General features: G+C 33.4%; 1 protein-coding gene across 2 annotated transcripts in view; it reads right to left on the bottom strand.

Annotated features, from left to right (window-relative positions):
• Nucleotides 1-15,000, bottom strand: part of LOC136854459 (uncharacterized) — a 105,401-nt gene that overhangs the window by 54,884 nt on the left and 35,517 nt on the right. The window lies entirely within an intron of this gene.

The raw sequence follows: 15,000 nt of genomic DNA, 5'->3' as shown, positions 1-15,000 counted from the left end.
ACGACCCGGTGGTGGCCTATCCAATATCGTTGCCAGAACCACGACTATGGCTAACTTTAACAACATACCAATTTACAGCCCTCTAGCCTCAGTAGTTTCTAAGATCTGAAGGCGGACAGAAAAAATGCGGACAGAATGAAGTGCGGACGGACAGACAAAGCCGGCACAATAGTTTTCTTTGACAGAAAACTAGAAAATAACAAATGAATAGATAAAAAGATAAAAATATAAGTAAATCCTAGATTTATTGATACGTAAACAATACCAATCTCAATAACATTGGAAAGAAGTAACAAAAGGTAATGGGAAATACAGAAAGAGATCAGTTATTAGAATAGAAAAAATGAAATAAACAAATAAATACATAAACATAAAAAAAGGTAAGTAAATATAAGTGAATTAATAGGTAAAGAATAAGAATCTCTGAGTCGCTTCACGACAGGATCTCATATTAAAAAAAATAGATACATAAATAGCTAAAAACATAAGTGGAATTATAATGTATTAAAACGTACACAATGAGATTCTCATTGGCCCTGCAAGACAGCATCTAGGATTACCCCAAGGCAGACTCAGCATCAACGAATATGCAGATGACTGGAGGGGGGCGAGATTGACGTCGCAATAAAGCTGGTTACGACACCTGCTTTGGGCGGAGCTACAAGGTGTTTGAAGGTAGGGAAACGGCTAGAATGATGCGCGGTTCGTCTTCATTCCGAGGCCAGGCGATATTACGGAGCCGTTATGAAGCCACTACGACACTTTCCCGGGATGTATAAATGATCTGGGGGATTGTAGATTGTTGTGTAGCTTCGTATGTGTATGTCATTCCATTTTGCATTATGCACATGGCGTGTGTATATGTATATGTATATAGGCTGGCACGCCCCTTTGCCTTTCAATTGGCAGACCTGGGTTCGATCCCGAGATGAGTCAGACATTTCTGTTCCACATGTGAGTGTGTGTTCATTACACACACACACACACACACACACACACATATATATATATATATATATATATATATATATATATATATATATATATATATATATATGTATATGTATATATATATATATACTCATATGTGTATATATATACAGTATATGTATATTTATTTATATATGTATATATACATCATGAAATCTTAGTTTATTGTATACATTAAAAACAAGATTTTACATTTGTCCATTATAACATTCTCCCCACAAACGGGTACTGTCTTTGTTGCAATCTCTCTAACACTCTAATTTGAACTCTATGCCATTTACCAAAACGACTTCGCTTCAATAAAATCCCTTCTTCTTCCCACGAAAGGAAATGAGATATTTCTTTTCAACCTTCCTACATAGGAAAGGGTTGGAAATGACTCAGTACAGGGAACAAAGTCCACAAAAAAACAAGTAAAAGATGCGCCGAAGTTTCTTCGGCCCAATCGAGTTTTCAGTACAGCCGCCACTGCATATAACCAAAGCCACCGAAAATAGATCTATCTTTCGGTGGTCTCTGTACAATGTTGTATGAGCCGCGGCCCATGAATCTTTCAACACGGGCCGGTGGTGGCTTGGCCTATATCGTTGCCAGAACCACGATTATGGATAAATTTAACCTTAAATAAAATAAAAACTACTGAGGCTAGAGGGCTTTAATGTGGTATGTTTGATGATTGGAGGGTGGATGATCAACATACCAATTTGCAGCCCTCTAGACCCCGTAGTTTTTAAGATCTGAGGGCGGACGGAAAAAGTGTGGACAGAAAAAAGTGCGGACGGACAGACAAAGCTGGCACAATAGTTTTCTTTTACTGAAAACTAAAAAAGTGTTGATAAAAAGACGAAAGACCCCTTTCAGTAATTTTCAAAGTCATTCGGAATTGAAAAGGAACATTTTAATTAAGGAGAAATTTGATTGTCCGGAGAAGGAGATGAAAGGATACAGTTAATATTCACTTAGAGATGTTATTACCTTGAGATGTATGCAAGATGTTTTATGTTCGTATTTGATGTTTTAGTTAATTTACTTTTTTCACGATTGGCGTGATGTTTTGTGAGGTATATAGATTTTAACTGCTGGGTTTTGTTTTACGTAAATTTCGTTTCTTTTACACATACAGACACACATAAACATACATATGTTTATATATGTATATATATACATTACATATATATACATAAATGTGTGTATATATATGTATATACATACGTACATAATACATACATACATACATACATACATACATATACATATGTCTATCTATCTATATGTATATATGTATATATATATACATATACAGTATATATAATTATATATACATATATATGCATGTATATATTTATGTGAGCAAAGAAACCATATTTACATTAAACAAAATTCAACAAATACAAACCTTTATACCTCATGAGATATCACGCCAATCGTAAAAAAAAAAAAAAGATGAATTAAAACATCCAATAAGAACATACAACATCTACAGTATTCCAAGCTCATAACATCTCAAAGAGCGGCCAGCCATCAAGGAAAAACAACGTGGAACCAGAATTAATCATATAAGAGAATATCAACTCTTCCTTTCATCTCCTCCTCAGAATAACCAAATTTCTCCTCAATATAAAACGTTCCTTTTCATTTCCGAATTACCATGAAATGGCTGAAAGGGGTCTTGCGTCTTTTTATCAACCCTTTTTTCTTGCTGGACTTTATTCCCTGCACTGAGTTATATCCACCCCTTTCCTATTTAGGGAAGTTGCAAAGAAATATCCCATTTCCTTTCGTGGGAGGAATAAGGATTATTAAATCGCAGTTGTCTGGTTAAGGATGTTAAAAAGACTTCAAATTAGTTTATTAGGAGCTTTCAACAAAGTACATATTTACGAAGGAAACATTTTAATGGAAGATTAATGCACTGAACAAACGTAAAATTCATTTTTGGATAAATACAATGAGCTAAAAATATACGAATATATAAAAATGTATAACATAAACTGGGGTCATATTTCTTTCATAAAAGTAACAAAACTGATTTATAGGAAGCTTCATAAAATTTCATTCAAAGTTACTTCAGAAAACCCTATTCTTTATTATTATTATTATTATTATTATTATTATTATTATTATTATTATTATTATTATTATTATTATTATTATTATTATTATTATTATTATTATCATCCAGAAGATGAACCCTATTCATATGGAACAAGTTCACTAAATGGGCCATTGACTTGAAGTTCAACCTTCCAAAAAATATTTTGGTGTTCATTAGAAAGTACTAACAGAAGGTAATGGGAAATACTGAAAGAAGAAATCACTTATTAAAAAAAGAATATATATATTTTTTTTAATTAATAAATGAATAGATAAAATTGTGAGTAAATTTTTAAAATACAAGGAGAATTGTATCAGTGTTGTACTAAATCACTTATAGCAGAGAATTCCAAGAATATAAATAAGTATTTTATTCCTGACACAGAAAGAGACATTAGCAGATTATAAGAATCACAATATCTGAACGTACAGTAGAGTTATTATTTTTTCGTCACTGTTACCAAACATTTCACTCCCATGCCAAGTCTAGGAATTATACCTTTGCAGTAGTTCAGTAATTATAAGAAATTGATATTGGATTTACAAAAAATGAAATAAGAGAAATACAACGGAACCGTTTCATTTCAGAGGAGTCATTATCTCGCTAACCAGGACAAAGAGAAGTGTAATCTAATCTAATGTGAGAGGTCAGAATAAATTGATGATATAAAGAGTTAATTGAAAGATTTTAATGGAAGTGGGAATGATGGAATGAAAGCGGCGATGTTAACGATTTGATGTGGTATGTATAAACATATACATGCATACGTACATTACATACACACACAAATAAATATGTATATATATATATATATATATATATATATATATTAATATATGTATATAGATATTATTTATATATTTACATATACATAAATATGTATTCATATATATGTATATATACATATATATTTATAAATATATACATTATTTGTATATATATACAAATATGTATGTATATACATATATATTTATATATATACATTATTTGTATACATACAAATATATACATATATAATGTGTATACATAATATATGCATGCATATACATATATTTATACATACCACATAAAACCACAAATATCTCTGTTTATTCCTGACCTCCCACATTAAACAAAATTACATTTCTCTTTGTTCGGGTAAGCAAGATAATGACTGCGTTTAAATTACATTGTTCCACTATATTGTTTTTTATTTTTTTTATTTTTTTTAACCTGAATATCAATTTCATTTAATTACCGAACTACTGGAACGGTTTGATTAGAATCGGAAAGCTCTCGCGATAGCGATGGAAAGTAAAGTTTTGTTATTTGCGATTAAACTGAGAAATTAACAGAAATCATTTGAAACAAGTTTAAAATGCGCCCTAGTTTCTTCGGCGCAATCGAGTTTTCTGCACAGCCGCTACAGCGTATAATCAAGGCCACCGAAAATAGATCTATCTTTCGGTGGTCTCTGTATAATGCTGTATGAGCAGCTGTCCATGAAACTTTAACCACGGCACGGTGGTGGGCTGGCCTATATCGTTGCCAGAAGCACGATTATGGCTAACTTTAACCTTAAATAAAATAAAAACTACTGAGGCTAGAAGGTTGCAATTTGGTATGTTTGATGGTTGGAGGGTGGATGATCAACATACCAATTTGCAGCCCTCTAGCCTCAGTAGTTTTTAAGATATGAGGGCGGAAGGACAGACAGAGACGGCACAGTAGTTTTCATTTACAGAAAACTAAAAACAAAAGTAATCAGATTTCAGCTGAGAATGACAGTGATCAGTGAAACAAAGGAGAGAGAGAGAGAGAGAGAGAGAGAGAGAGAGAAGAGCGAGGGTATGAGAGAAAGCTCACAGACATCTGCGATCATTTTCTCCCTCAAAATGTATAGAATTACATTATAATCGAGAGAGAGAGAGAGAGAGAGAGAGAGAGAGAGAGAGAGAGAGAGAAATACTACCTGAAGAGAATTTCACTCTAGATGGGTTAGAGAATGAGAGAGAGAGAGAGAGAGAGAGAGAGAGAGAGAGAGAGAGAGAGAGAGAGAAATAAAACCCGAGGAATGGTTGCACTCTGGATGGATTGAAAGAGAGAGAGAGAGAGAGAGAGAGAGAGAGAGAGAGAGAGAGAGAGAGAGAGAGAGAGAGAGAGAGAGCACCGTTTCCCATAATATATTAACAGCCCCTATCCAAATCTTAACAGCACTGCATATTAAGGCTATAATCGTACTTTGGAGGATAGGAACTTCGAACTAAAGAGCGGAAATATACATGTAAATAAGGCAGCCTTTACGTAAGTATCTATACCAGTCGCAGGGTGAGAGAGAGAGAGAGAGAGAGAGAGAGAGAGAGAGAGAGAGAGAGAGAGAGAGAGAGAATAAACATTGTGTCGATCGAAAGATTGACAAGGGATTTATGAATGCAAATATATATGAATAATTTGAATTCGTGATCTGGTTCAGAATTCAAAATGGAGAGAGAGAGAGAGAGAGAGAGAGAGAGAGAGAGAGAGAGAGAGAGAGAGAGAGAGAGATCAAATATTAAGTGTCAATGATAAACAAACGTTTGAAATATTCACTCCATCGTTTATTCGTAATCTGGTTCAAAATTCAAGAGAGAGAGAGAGAGAGAGAGAGAGAGAGAGAGAGAGAGAGAGAGAGAGAGAGAGTAGGAGAGAGATAAATATTAAGTGTCGATCGACAGAATAACTCGGGTTTTAATTAGCAAGTATATGAAATATTTACTCTTAATCGTATATTCCTGAACTGGTTCAAAATTCGAGATGGAAATAAATGTAGATGAAGCTACAGGGAGAGAGAGAGAGAGAGAGAGAGAGAGAGAGAGAGAGAGAGAGAGAGAGAGAGAGAGAGAGAGAAATAACACCTGAGGAATTTTTTCTCTTTGGATAGCTTGGAGGGTGAGAGAGAGAATAGGTATTATTTCTCTCTCTCTCTCTCTCTCTCTCTCTCTCTCTCTCTCTCTCTCTCTCTCTCTCTCTCTCCCTCCATATTTACACACCAATCTCCCTCTCACCTCACCTATTCAACTCTCAGGAAGCTGTTCCCAGTTCGAAGAATATTGGAAACTGTTCCCATTTCGTAGAACACAGGAAACTGTTCCCAGGTCATATAGTATAGGAAACTGTTCCCATTTCATAGAACACAGGAAACTGTTCCCAGTTCATAGAATACAGGAAACTGTTCCCAGGTCATATAATATAGGAAACTGTTCCCAGGCCATAGAATATAGGAAACTGTTCCCACTACATACAATTGTTCAGAAGGAATCAGGAGTACATGAGAAATACCATTTAATATTGTATTAGAAGTAACTATTGTCAAAAATGATAAATAATTATATATTACTTTCACCGAAATGCGCTTCGGAGATTGTTAAGCGTAACGAAAGCCAGAACACTAGAGAATTTCAACATTTTTTCCGCACTGACACGAGAAAAAATCTGTAAAACTTACCCGAAAAACATTTTTAAATATTTTGCTAAATTTCTTTACATCTTTAGCAAAAAATAATCGCTCTAGTATAATTTATGTAAGGTGTAACTTCCTGAAAATATTATTTCTCGATAAAGAGGAAAATAAACGACACCGCAATTTTTTCCGGTCTCGCAAAATAATATTTTGATGTAATGAATTTCACTTGTGCAGAGTTTTAATGATATTCTATTAGTTTTATCGGCAATTATTTAACGAAATATGTCATACACTGGCTGAAAAAGGCATTATTTAACGAAGAGATGTAAAATATTTCCAGTGGGTATTAAATGGTAATGTCTTAATAAACTCCTGAGTTCGGAAAATGATTATGCAGACTCAGATAACTTCTGTTATTAAAAACAAAAATGTTCATATATATATATATATATATATATATATATATATATATATATATATATATATATACATACTCATATTTATATATATGTATATATACATATATCCTGTATATATACATATATATAAATATACGTATATATATGTGTATGTGTGTGTATACTTTATAACTTTTAAAAGAAGTAGTCTCCAGGAAAGTGAATCACTCAGCCTTGGCGGAGGATTGAGGTCCTGGAGAGAGCTCCTGAATCAGAATGTTTACGTTTCTGCCGTCCGCTTGAAATTTCAGTAACTGGCAGTGTTCTCTCCTAACCAGATCAGCCGCATACCTTATTTATCAAAGAAGTATTTCATACACAAACACCGGACTAAATCATTTCATATTTGATACAGATTCAGTGAAGTATGTCATATTCATTGCAAGAGATCCATTTTACGATAAGGAAAGACGAATGAACAGCTTTAGAGATTATGTTGGCGAAGAGAACGCTTGCTTTCAATTGCCGCCCAGATCTTTGTGTATTTCAATTACTGTGGCGTTCTGCGCTTCCGGGATTTCTGTCATGTTTTGGTCTGATCAGATTCTGCGGTAATTTTCTTGCTAAATTGTATTGAAGTTCTCTAACACAAGCATTTATCGGTGTAGGCGTCTAGTCCGCATCTAGCTTGTTTATAGGTGTGTTCATGAAATAACAAAGAACTGATATTTAGACGAAAGGATGGGAAGATCGAAACTGAACGAAAATAGATCTTGTACGAGAAATTTTCAACATTGCGGCTTTATATATATATATATATATATATATATATATATATATATATATATATATATATATATATATATATATATATATATATATACATATATACATATATACATATATACATATATACATATATACATATATACATATATATACATATATATATATATATATATATATATATATATATATATATATATATATATATATATATATACATATATATATACATATATATACATATATCGTCATCACGTTGGTTAATCTAAACACAGGTTTTTCTCGTGAAAATGCATCAGGATTAAGCGTAAACCCTTTGCATTGTGTCACAGGACCACGAAATATTTTTTTTTTAAATATGATTTGTCGCTCAAATCTTCGGGAATATTACCGTGATTTCCCGTCCTCGGAACGGCGGAGAGGAATGATGAAAGGTGACATTATCGCATTGCAATAACCCGAGAAAGGCCGAAGAAAAAACACAAATGATCGTCATAAAAATGACGTAGGGTTATGACGTTGAGTTTCGGTGTTATTCGAGAAAATAGAAGGAGGAATGAAAGTTGCAGGGGCCTTTGTGAAGACTTGCGCTCCGCACGGATTACAAAGTATCCTTAATAATGTTATCTAAGAATGTGCAGGTTACTATATTTTGCTTTTATTTCGAAGGACTTTATTTTATTATAATAAATTCTTAGCATTTGAAGATTAGGCCCTCAGAAGAATATTAGGAATTAATTGAATTAGAGAAGTAACGGGAGCGCAACCAGTCGATGAGTATGTTAGATTCTCGCGCTGGAAGTGGCTAGGCCATGTGTATAGAAGACAGGGAATGGTACGAGATACACAAGGGTGGGTTGCCCTTGGTAGAAGGGGTAGAGCTAGGCCAAAGGAGACTTGGTTGAGGACAATGAGGCGGGAAGCAGGAGACGAGGCTCTATGCATCCCGTGGGTGCCACAGGAAATGACTGACTGATTGACTGATTCAAAGGACTTTCCTTGATATATTACAATCCGGGACGGGAATTTCGTCTGTGATACAATTAAGCATAATCCTCACTCATTTACAATCGTGGGTCGTTGTGATGTCTTGCAGTCATAAGAATGATAAATTTTTCTCATGACAGCAGAATTTTAGACATCAGTATACAAATAAACAGAAGGTATTCCACGTGCATACCATCCCATCCTTCCTAGACCGTCCGCAATGTCGGAACTATAATCCCAAGCAAAATATTTCATTCAGTCTTTTCCTTCCTTTCCTTCTGGCCCTTTGTTCCTGGGTTCGCAGGAATTCGCGCATTCGTGCGTTTCCTTTCTTTGATCTGCTCTTGAAAACTTTCGTTTTCCTCCGAGGAGTGAGGACGGAAGTCTTCTTCTGAAGTCGCAGAGAAACAAGCTCTTCTGCTTCTTCTTCTTCTTCTTCTTCTTCTCTCGGCTTTGCCAGGAATTCCGAGGCTTTGTTTTGGCTCTTTTTGATGAGTGAGATCTCTTCTTCTTTCTGTATTTCCCTTAACCTTCCCTTACTTCCTAATGAGCACCATATTCTATGGAGGCTTGAACTGCAAGTCAGTGGTCCCTGCGGTGTGCCTGTTCCAAATGAATAGGGTTCAACTTCTGAATAATAATAATAATAATAATAATAATAATAATAATAATAATAATAATAATAATAATAATAATAATAATAATAATAATAATAATGCTCTTCTATCTGTGTTTCCTATTACCTTCTGTCACTTCTTTCTTCTGGAAACCATATTCTCTGGAAGCTTGAATTTCCAGTGAATGGCCCCTGTGGTGTGCTTGTTCCATACGAATAGGTTTCATCTTCTGACCAATAATAATATTAATATCGTAATCAAATCACATCAGCAAGAGGTACCAGAGTGCCAGAGTTATGCAGACTTGCTCTGAAGCTCCTAGTGTTCATTACACTGGTTCCTGGAACGGAGGGAATCGTGTTGACAAATTGCAAGCTATGACTATCGCGGAGTTCCTCGAAATTCTGGTTGTTTTGATTCTGACGTTGGTGTCATTTGTGGTTAATTCGCGGTAATTGCTTGTCATATTTTCCTCTTGCTTGTGAAGTCACTATTCCTTTTACTGAATCACATAAAGATACGACGCGGCAGTTGTAATAGTTAGATCAGTTATTCACCCCCAAAAAATTATACATATATATATATATATATATATATATATATATATATATATATATATATATATATATATATATATATATATATATATATATATATATATATATATATATAATATATATATATATATATATATATATATATATATATATATATATATACAGATAGATATAAAGTGTATAATAGATATAAATATAGATATAGATATATATTATATATATATATATATATGTGTGTGTATATGTATACATATATATATATATATATATATATATATATATATATATATGTATACATATATATATATATATATATATATATATATATATATATATATATTCGAAAACAATAATCGAGCCTAACAAACCAAAAGCGATTGAAGTTAACCAACAAAGTTCAGCAAAAATTCTTTAAAAAAATTTAAATTATGTTCCTTACTTTTTATCTCACTTAAAAGCAATAACTACTTGGAAATTTACTCCCATATTCAAGCTAGTTCGAACAACTATGATTTTTTTAGTTTTCTGAAAAGAAAACTATTGTGCCGGCTTTGTCTGTCCGTCAGCACTTTTTCTGTCCGCCCTCAGATCTTAAAAACTACTGAGGCTAGAGAGCTGCAAATTGGTATGTCGATCACCCACCCTCCAATCATCAAACATACCAAATTGCAGCCCTCTAACCACAGTAGTTTTTATTTTGTTCAAGGTTAAAGTTAGCCATAATCGTACTTCTGGCAGCGCTAGAGGCTCCAACACTATAGGCCACCACCGTACGGTGGCTGAGTTTCATGGGCCGGGGATAAGTTTTATGGGCCGTGTCTTAGGCCACCACCGGACAGAAAACTCGATTTTTTTACTTGTTTTGTATAATCAACGCCAGAAAAAAAAAAAAGAATAAATAGAATGCTGACGCCATCCATCACGGTAATATTATACTGGACGGGAAATTACCCAAAAGTGATCGATCATTCTCAAAATTTATCGACAATGTTTTTAAACTTTTACGATCATTTCCTTAATAGGAAATGTTATTGATGATTTTCCGGTACCCCGAGCAAGCTTTTATCCGGGAGACATTTGCGTTTCTTTTATTATTGTTTTCGTTTGTGAAATAATTTCAGGTCTGGTTTGCTCACACCTCTTTACTTCCCTTTCACGATCATTTATATTTTTGCTATGAAAAGTTTATTATAGCGTGTTTTGAATTGGCAGTTGTTCTGAGACAAAGGCAGCCAAGTTTCACTGCCATTTAAGAAAAGAGGGAATAGGATTCTCTTTCAGAAACCATATTTCAAATAAGAATATATATATATATATATATATACTGTATATATATGTTTGTATGCATATATATATATATATATATATATATATATATATATATATATATATATATATATATATATATATATATTGTATATATACATATTTATATATACGTATATATTTACTTATAAATATACATATATATATATATATATATATATATATATATATATATATATTTATATGTACTATATAATATATATATATATATATATATATATATATATATATATATATATATATACGCATAAAGACAGGGGAGAGAGACCATGGCTTTCCTAATTAATATTGATCTGTACACAAATCAAGCCGACAGGATTCACCCTACTCCCGTTTTCGTTGGTCGTGATTTCACACTGACGAATGCTATAAATCATTACATTAAGTTTTATGAGGCATGAAATTACGTAACGCCCATACAATACCTAGCGTGACGTATTACCATAGAAGGCTATACATCATGTCCTGATTCTACAGAGTGTAAATTTATTACAGAAAGTATTAAAATACTGCTATAAAGAATTGCATTTTCTCACAACATGGTTATGCATATTTAATTTGAAAATAAATTTTCAAGGAGAAACTTACTTGGTCTTACTTGACAGCTAAATTACTCTATTATTATTATTATTATTATTATTATTATTATTATTATTATTATTATTATTATTATTATTATTATTATTATTATTATTATTATTATTCAGAAGATGAACCCTATTCATATGGAACAAGCCAATTGACTTGAAATTCAAGCTTCCAAAGAATATTATGGTGTTCATAAGAAAGAAGTAACAGAAGGTAAATTGAAATACAGAAACATGAGATCGCTTATTAAAATATAAAAAATGAATTAACAAAAAGTAAATAAATATATAAAAATATAAATTATAAAAATACAACGAGAATTGTATAAGGGTAGTAATGCATTGCATCTTCGCTTGAACTTTTGAAGTTTCAATTGCACGGAATCGTCAGGAAGATGGTTCCACTTAGGGGTTTATGAAGATGATTTAGAGAATAAGTTTTCTTTCTCAGCTCTTTTTATGTTCACCCTTATGGACATCATGAATAAAGACAGAATTTTATAAGTGAAAGTAAATTATATATCCTAGATCGACCACCAGTGATTTTTAGTTTCCTGAAAAGAAAACTATTGTGCCGGCTTTGTCTGTCCGTCCGCACTTTATTCTGTCCGCACTTTATCCTGTCCGCACTTTATCCTGTCCGCACTTTTTCTGTCAGCACTTTATTCTGTCCGCACTTTATTCTGTCCGCACTTTTTCTGTCCGTACTTTTTCTGCCAGCACTTTTTGCTGTCCACACTTTTTCTGTCCGCCCTCAGATCTTAAAAACTACTAAGGCTAGAGGGCTGCAAATTGGTATGTCGATCATCCACCCTCCAATCATCAAACGTACCAAATTGCAGCCCTCTAGCCTCAGTAGTTTTTATTTTATTTAAGGTTAAATTAGACGTAATCGCGCGTCTGGCAACGATATAGTCCAGGCCACCACCGGGCCGTGGTTTAAGTTTCATGGGCCGCGGGTCATACAGCATTATACCGAGACCACCGAAAGATAGATCTGTTTTCGGTGGCCTTGGTTATACTCTGTACGGAAAACTCGATTGCGCCAAAGAAACTTCGGCGCATTTTTTACTTCTTTTGTTAAGGAAGGCAGCGTGATTGGCCAAAGGTGGAAAATGTTTTCAGTGGGCCAAAACTTTTTGTCTGAAAAGATCTTTAGATAACATTGGTCTTATTGGACTTCAATATTTATCTATGAAGGAAAAGAAGTTAATATTCCAATAATAAAGGTTAAGGCGCCAGATAAAAGTTTCTAACAGTCTTACGCCATCTTTCTCTTGCGTGGTATGTTTTTAAACAAAATAAGAGGAAAAATGGATTTTCTGAACTATTCTGTATATATATATATATGTGTGTGTGTGTGTATTTATATACATACACATATACATGTATGTATATATAAATTATATATATACATATATGTATATATGTATCTGTATATAAATATATATACAAACATGTGTGTATGTATGAAACGAAAGTTATACATTCTAACAGATATCTTATCATTTGGAAAATTTTCCACAGAGCTGATACATGGCGGCAAGCCCTTACAATACCTATATACACCCGTGTGACAATCCCTACAGGAGGACACACAATCTTTTAAAACTGTTGGGGAGTTGGGGGAGGTATAAGCCTTCTACATGACAAGAACTTAAGAGTGCTATGCATATACCTTGCTTTTTCGCCGGACAAGCTGACCACAAACCTACCCTGGTCCCTAATTTAAAATTCACGGGTACAAAGCTTGGCTGTTATCCGGACAAGATACCCACACGGATTGATCTGTGTACAGCACATGTTTCTCTTTCGAGATAAATGGATCGAATGTAACTGTTTCCTAGGTTGGTATTCATATTCTTAAGTCTGGATATTCTAATTCCTTGCCGAATTTCTTTATTGTGTCTATTTCATCGTCAATATTTGTCTCGTGGTCGTACAGACTTAGTGACAAAAACATATATAGAAATCATGTTCAACTACTTAATGTCTTGGGGAATTATTAGCAACAAATGACCACTTATAGACCTTAATTTGCATGGCATATATTTATATTGAGAATACACAGGATATACAATTTAGACCGAAGGCTTACCACTGGGACCTAAGAGGTCATTCAGCGCTGTAGGGAAAATTGAGAGTAAAACGTTACAGAGGTGTAATAGGAGGAAAACCTCTCAGTTGCATTGTGAAATAATTGTTAGAAAAGAGTGGAAAGTAAGCTGGAAGAGAGAGAGAATATGAATGGAGGTGCAGTAAAAGGGATGAAAGGAGTTGCAGCTATTGGGATATATTTATATTGGTACCCAAACGTTTGCTTAAAAATTATATTCCCTTTTAAAAACACTGATTTAAATGCTGATTTTTCTATCGCTGTGGCCAGAATTACAATGTTCATTTGTGGAATTATTAGTTATGTATACAATGAATATAAATATTTTATCAACACTGTGTATTTACCAATCCAAATACGACTGGCTAAAGTTATTCTCTGTTTCCACTGTGAATTTTATCGATGGCACCAATTCGTTTAATCTGCTTAAAACAATGTTTATTTTTCATTTCCTGTTAAATATATCTAAACCAAGTTATATTTTGTGGAATAACATTGCTTAATATGCTTCCCATCATATTAGCCCACAAACATAACATGTTTCTGGTATATCAAATATGCAGATTCCAATTCGCGTTCCGCAACAATATCTTTTTAGCGAATTTCGGCACAGTTTAAAATTCTGTGTAACATAACAATAAACAATTCGTGACGGTATTGCACAATATGTCGAAATGACTAGAGAGAGTAAAAGCGAAAGATCAGATCATTGATTTTCGATGTGCAAATTGGCAACATCAACATCTGACTTGACTCAGTGGAATTATATTAAGTAGTTTTCTGAATAACAGAAATAGAGGGAATTTGGAGAATTTGAGGGATTTGGGGGAATTTGGAGAATTTGATGGATTTTGGGGAATTTGAGGGAATTTGGTGAATTTGATGGAATTTGAAGAATTTCAAATATTTTGAAGAATTTCAGATGTTTTGGAGAATTTGTGGGACTTTGGAGACTTTTGTGGGATTTGGGGGAATTTGAAGGACTTTGGAGAATTTTAGAGAATTTGGGGAATTTCAGGGATTTTGGACAATTTAAGGAAATTTGGAGAATTTGAGGGAATTTGAAGAATTTGAAGAATTTGAGGGATTTTGGAGAAGTTGGAGGAATTTGGAAAATTTG

This window comes from Macrobrachium rosenbergii, chromosome 29, assembly GCF_040412425.1.
Source record: "Macrobrachium rosenbergii isolate ZJJX-2024 chromosome 29, ASM4041242v1, whole genome shotgun sequence".
Classification (NCBI taxonomy): domain Eukaryota; kingdom Metazoa; phylum Arthropoda; class Malacostraca; order Decapoda; family Palaemonidae; genus Macrobrachium; species Macrobrachium rosenbergii.
This window is presented reverse-complemented; position numbering and strand designations above follow the sequence as displayed.